We start from the raw sequence: 6,641 nt of genomic DNA on the forward strand, positions 1-6,641 counted from the left end.
ATTGAAAGAGATTATCTCAGAAATCACTTCACAACACATAAAAGATTACACCTTTGCAGCACCTGAAGTCCAGCCAACAGGAGATATTCACAGAGTTGCAACCAGGACAAGTGCCTTTGGAACCTGGCTTCCACAGTGTACTAGCCACTGATAAGTGCTAGCCTGCTTTTTTGCACTGGTCACAGCACAGTGCCATACTATTTGGTAAGCATAATACTTACTTTTATCTGTACCTGCATTCCAGACGATATCACGCTATTGTGGCGCCCTCTCTCCTTCTTTTATCTACAGTTGTTCCACACTCTCTGGGATCAAGAGGAGCAGCCTGACACACCATTCCCATTAGGAGGATATCCATATTCCTTTATTTTACTACCAGCTTATGGACAGTAAATAGGACTAACACGGTAGATCTGATCTACTATATTTTAAGTGTATTATTTGGTTTTACATTTTATTATTGTTCTCTTTTTCAAACATCAGCGCTCTTTTATATCCCTTTATTGGGATATTTCCATTTTTTTACTCAAACCTGTTTGTGGTTCCCAAAAAAGAAGGAACTTTCAGACCAATCCTGGATCTCAAAATTCTAAACATATTCCTCAGAGTCCCATCATTCAAGATGGAGACCATTCGGACAATCTTACCAATGATCCAGGAGGGTCAATATATGACTACCGTGGATCTAAAGGATGCGTATCTGCACATTCCTATCCACAAAGATCATCACCAGTTTCTCAGGTTCGCCTTTCTGGACAAGCATTATCAGTTTGTGGCTCTTCCTTTCGGGTTGGCCACTGCTCCCAGAATTTTCACAAAGGTGCTAGGGTCCCTTCTGGCGGTTCTAAGACCGCGGGGCATAGCAGTGGCGCCTTACCTAGACGACATCTTAATTCAGGCGTCGACTTTCCAAAGAGCCAAGTCTCACACGGAAATTGTATTGGCCTTTCTGAGGTCTCACGGGTGGAAGGTGAACATCAAAAAGAGTTCTCTCTCCCCCCTCACAAGAGTTCCATTCCTAGGAACCCTAATAGACTCGGTAGAAATGAAAATATTTCTGACGGAGGTCAGAAAGTTAAAACTCTTAACTACTTGCCGAGCTTTTCATTCCATTCCTCGGCCGTCTGTAGCTCAGTGCATGGAGACAATCGGACTAATGGTAGCGGCAATGGACATAGTCCCTTTTGCACGGATACACCTCAGACCACTGCAACTATGCATGCTCAAACAGTGGAATGGGGATTATGCAGATTTGTCTTGTTACGGTTACCCTTAGTCTCGCTGAGAGATGGACCGCTTAGTAGCCTGGATCCCTATTGCTAAAGAGGGGAGAAGCTGCTTTCCATAGTATTCTATATGAGTCTCGCAAATATAGAATAATCTCCCTTAGCTGCAGTACAGCTAGGATACCCTTCTGCCCACAAAAACGAGTCAACGCTGCGATTGAGGGTCAAACAAGAACTCAGGACTGGGATGCCCAGCCTGCTTTTTATTAAGGTTACATGCACACAGGGCACTCCCAGGGGGAGAGGGGGGGAAGCACAAAATCCCCCATCACACATTTAGATAGAGAGCACTGTCCTTTGACAGGCCACAATAGGATTACAGTACTTAAGATAACAAGTTTACAAGTTCATCTTATCAATTAGCAGTCTGGCTCCAGAGGTGATTAGACAATAGTTTCTAAAAGCTGAAAAAAAAGAGTTAACTCTTTATGAAATGAAACTTGTTACAGTTTTCTTGGAGCCCTTCTTAGGCGCTGGCTTGCTGGTTCAGGCATTGCTGCTGGGAAATAAGCTCTTCATAACAAAATAACTAATGCTTCTGTAACATTGCTCCCTTTCTGTGGAACACTCTGGCAGACACGGTCTGACCCCTTTTCGGGGCAGACTAAGGCTGTCCAGACCGCTGGTTATGCGGGGCTGAGGTCGGTTTGTCTGGACAACCCGTCGGCGTTGCCATTCTGTTTCCCAGGTCTGTAAGTAATGGTGAAATTGAAGGTTTGCAACGATAAGCTCCAACGTAATAGCCTGCCGTTATCTCCAGAGACCCGGTTCAGCCACACCAACGGGTTATGGTCGGTGACCAGAGTGAACTCCTGACCATATAAATAGGGAGTCAATTTCTTTAATGCCCACACCAAAGCCAAACACTCCTTTTCGACCGCTGCATAGCTGACTTCGCGGGGCAGGAGCTTCCGGCTGATGTAGGCAACTGGATGCTCCCCTCCATCTTCGCTTACTTGGCTGAGGACGGCTCCCAGCCCGAACATGGAAGCATCTGTATGGACGATAAAACGTTTGTTAAGGGCTGGGGCCGCCAAGACAGGAGCGTTAATTAGAGCATTTTTGAGAGCCTGGAAAGCCGTTTCACAGTGGGGAGACCACAGGACCTGTCGAGGTAAGTTCTTCTTGGTCAAGTCAGTCAGGGGTTTGGCAAGTGTGCTGTAGTCTGGTACGAACCGTCTATAGTACCCTGCCGTGCCCAGGAAGGCTAGGACCTGAGTCTTAGTGATGGGGGTGGGCCAATTGGCGACAGCTTCTATTTTGGCCGGCTCTGGTCGCTGCTTTCCACACCCCACCCGGTGACCCAGGTACTGTACCTCGGCCATCCCAAAGTGGCATTTTTCTGGCTTCAGAGTCAGGCCAGCAGCCCGGATCTGATCCAGAACCATTCCCACATGAGCTAAGTGGTCCTCCCAGGACTCACTGTGGATCGCTATGTCGTCCAGGTAGGCGCAAGCAAAACTCTGGAAGCCATCCAGGAGCCTATCCACCAAGCGCTGGAATGTAGCTGGGGCATTCTTCATCCCAAACGGCATTACCCTAAACTGATATAAGCCGAATGGGGTGACGAATGCCGACTTGGGGATAGCCTCCGGGGCCAGGGGAATCTGCCAGTAACCTTTGCAGAGGTCAATAGTGGTCAGGTAATTTCCCCTGGCTATACGATCGAGTAGCTCGTCTACCCTGGGCATAGGGTAAGCGTCCGTCACGGTATTTTCATTGAGCCTCCGATAGTCTACGCAGAACCGGGTGGTCCCATCTTTCTTGGGCACCAAGACAACTGGGGAGGCCCAGGGACTATCGGAGGGCTCAATTACCCTGAGCTGGAGCATCTCATCGATCTCCTTCTTCATTCCTGTCCTAACTGCTTCGGGGATTCGGTACGGAGCCTGGCGCAAGGGAGCTTGTCCCGGAGTATCTACCTGGTGGGTGGTTAAAGTAGTGTACCCTGGCTTCGGGGAGAAGGTGAGGTGTTTGGACTGGAGGAGTTGGTTGAGCTGCTCCCTTTCAGTGGGGCTAAGTCGGTCCCCTATCTGAACCTGCGCCACTATACCTGTGGGGAGGCTCTTTTCTAATAGGTCTGGAATGGGTAAACTGTCGGGGTCTTCCTGAGGGGAACAACATACGGCCGTCACGTTCTCTGGTCGCTCAAAATATTCCTTGAGCATGTTTACATGGAATGTCTTTCTAAGATTGTTGTCGTGGCAGCTAGCTATCACATAAGTGGTGTCTCCCCTTTTCTCTACGATCTGGTAGGGACCCTGCCAGGACGCCTGCAATTTGTCTGTCTTCACCGGCTTAAGTACTAACACCTTTTGTCCTATGGTGAAGATTCTCTTTCGGGCCCCCCGATCGTACCATACTTTCTGTCTTCTCTGGGCCAACTGGAGATTAGCCCGCACGGATTTGGCTAATTGCTCCATTCGGTCCCTGAGTTCCAGCACGTATGGCACAATTGGGACACCGTCAGCCTCCATCTCTCCCTCCCAGTGCTCCCGGATCAGGTTTAGGGGTCCCCGTACCTTTCTTCCGTAGAGCAACTCGAAGGGAGAGAACCCTGTCGTTTCCTGGGGCACCTCCCGATAAGCAAATAGGAGGTGCGGCAGGAAGCGTTCCCAGTCTCGGTATTCCTGAGTGAACGTCTTGAGCATTTGCTTGAGGGTCCCATTGAACCTCTCACACAGCCCGTTCGTCTGGGGGTGGTATGGGGAGCTTAGGAGGGACTTAATTTTGCAAACCTGCCAGAGTTGTTGGGTCAATTCAGCCGTAAATTGGGTGCCTCGGTCGGATAGGATTTCTTTTGGAAATCCTACCCGGGAGAACACCTGTACTAGTGCATTCGCTACCGTATCCGCTTGTATGTTGGATAGGGCGACAGCCTCTGGGTACCTGGTAGCGTAGTCCACTACGGTAAGAATGTATCGCTTACCGGAGGGACTAGGGGTAGCCAGTGGTCCCACTAGGTCAATAGCAACCCGGCTGAAGGGTTCCTCTACAATGGGCATATTTACTAGCTGGGCTTTAGGGTGATCGCCTCGCCTTCCTACTCGTTGACACACATCGCAGGTGTTACAGTAAGTTCTAACGTCAGCGTGCACCCCTGGCCAAAAGAACGTGTGAGTAATGCGGTGTAGGGTACGGGTAACGGCTAGGTGGCCTGCTAAGGGGATGTCGTGGCCTATTTTGAGGATTTCTTGACGGTATTTGTGGGGCACTACCAGCTGTCGCCTACGCTGTCCCCTTTTCTCTGTCCAGCGGTATAGTTTCCCTTTTTCCCATAAGAATGTTTCGTTATCTGCCCCGCCCCCTCCGGTCTCTGCTCGTTCCCGGTACTTTTGTAAGGTCGGGTCAGTCTTAGACTCTGCCTCGAAGGCATCTGGGGTGTCCCAGGGTATGGGGCCTAACCTGTCAGGCAAGGTCGGGGTAGGTCTTACCTGTGTCTCCCGCACTGGTGAGAGCTCTCGCTCCGTCCGGGCTTGGGCCCGTGTAGTCACTGGGTCCGCCTCGTTGTTGCATACTGGAGCATAGGCAGAAGTCATGGGGCCCAAATCGTTGCCCAGTAGTACTTCGGCAGGTAAATTATCCATTAGGCCCACGTTCACAGCCCCCTTTCCCGCTCCCCAATCAAGATGCACTTTAGCTGTTGGAATTTTGTACACATCCCCCCCCGCCACTCTAACGGCCACAGTCTGTCCGGATCGCTTGTGCTCTGGCACCAAATGACTCTGTACCAGCGTGATAGTAGCCCCTGTGTCTCGCAATCCCTCGGTAGATCGCCCCTCGAGCCATACCCTCTGCCGATGGTGCTGGCGGTTATCTGAGGCAGCATATACAGGGTCTGCCTCGTGAAGCGGCCCCACATATCCCTCCATAGGGGCCTCTTGGTTAACACAGAGGGCCCGGGCCGGACGATAGGACCCAGAGGGGTAATTGTAATTCCTGGGTGTCTGGTGCGTATTAAGGGGGCAGCTAGCCATGAAATGCCCTGGTTGCTTGCATCGGTGGCAAGTCGGTCTGGGACGCTCAGAGCTGTTATTGGGTGGTCCTGAGTGTCGGACGGGCCCTGTGGGCACCGGGGCTCGGAATTCAGCACGAGGGGGTGCACGGTAAACCTCTCTGGGTTCGACCCGTGCTGGAGCTCGGTAGTTCATGGGTTCGTGAAGACGGGAGTCATAATGTTCATCGGCCAATTTGGCTGCTTCTTCTAAGGTAGAAGGCCGCCTGTCTCGCAGCCATTCCTTCCCTTGCTGTTCCATGCCATTATAAGAATGTTCTAAGAGAAACAATTGTAAAATTTCCTCCCCAGTCACCGCTTTACTTCCGCTCAGCCAGTGATTTGCCGCTCTCCGCATTCGGTGCGCCCATTCCATATGGGTATCGTTAGGCTTCTTTTCCGTGCCCCGAAACTGTCGGCGATACGTGTCCGGAGTTACAGCGTACCGTCGCAACAGTGTCTCCTTAACTAGCTCATACTGTGTCACTTCCTCAGCACCCAGAGTACGAAAGGCTTCCAGGGCTCGCCCGGATAGTTTCCCAGACAATATCGTGGGCCACTCTCTGTTGGGAATCTGGTGCAGGGCACATTGCCTTTCGAAGTCCGCCAAATATTCATCAATCCCTGTCTCGCTCTCTAGGAAGGGTCGAAATGCCGCATAGGGTATCTTGGGCCTCCCAGCATTTTCGACAGGGATGATTACCTGCGGGGCTTCAGCATTGCGGTGTGCGTTCGCTAGGTTGAGTTCGTGGGCTCGAGTCTCTCGTATATCCTCGTCCGCCTCCGCCATCAACTGCTGTACCAATTCCATGGAGGGGTTCGGCCCGTATAATGAGAGCCTTTCCCGAACAATCCTGGTTTTTTCGTCACTAATCGTGGTCGGTGTTTCCGCCATTGTGAAGCTCTGATCCAGTTCGGTCAATTCTGCGATCAGCTCTCTCCTCGGCCGGTTGCTGGCGTACCCCCCTCTGCTTTCAAGTAAATCCTTTAGGGTTGTACGCTTCAATTTTTCGTAAGCGCTCTCCATCCGTTCTGTACCTCTCCTAGGAAATCCAGGAAAATCCCGCCGCTGCCGCCAAATGTTACGGTTACCCTTAGTCTCGCTGAGAGATGGACCGCTTAGTAGCCTGGATCCCTATTGCTAAAGAGGGGAGAAGCTGCTTTCCATAGTATTCTATATGAGTCTCGCAAATATAGAATAATCTCCCTTAGCTGCAGTACAGCTAGGATACCCTTCTGCCCACAAAAACGAGTCAACGCTGCGATTGAGGGTCAAACAAGAACTCAGGACTGGGATGCCCAGCCTGCTTTTTATTAAGGTTACATGCACACAGGGCACTCCCAGGGGGAGAGGGGGGGAA

The sequence above is a fragment of the Bombina bombina genome, chromosome 7, assembly GCF_027579735.1.
Source record: "Bombina bombina isolate aBomBom1 chromosome 7, aBomBom1.pri, whole genome shotgun sequence".
Lineage (NCBI taxonomy): Eukaryota > Metazoa > Chordata > Amphibia > Anura > Bombinatoridae > Bombina > Bombina bombina.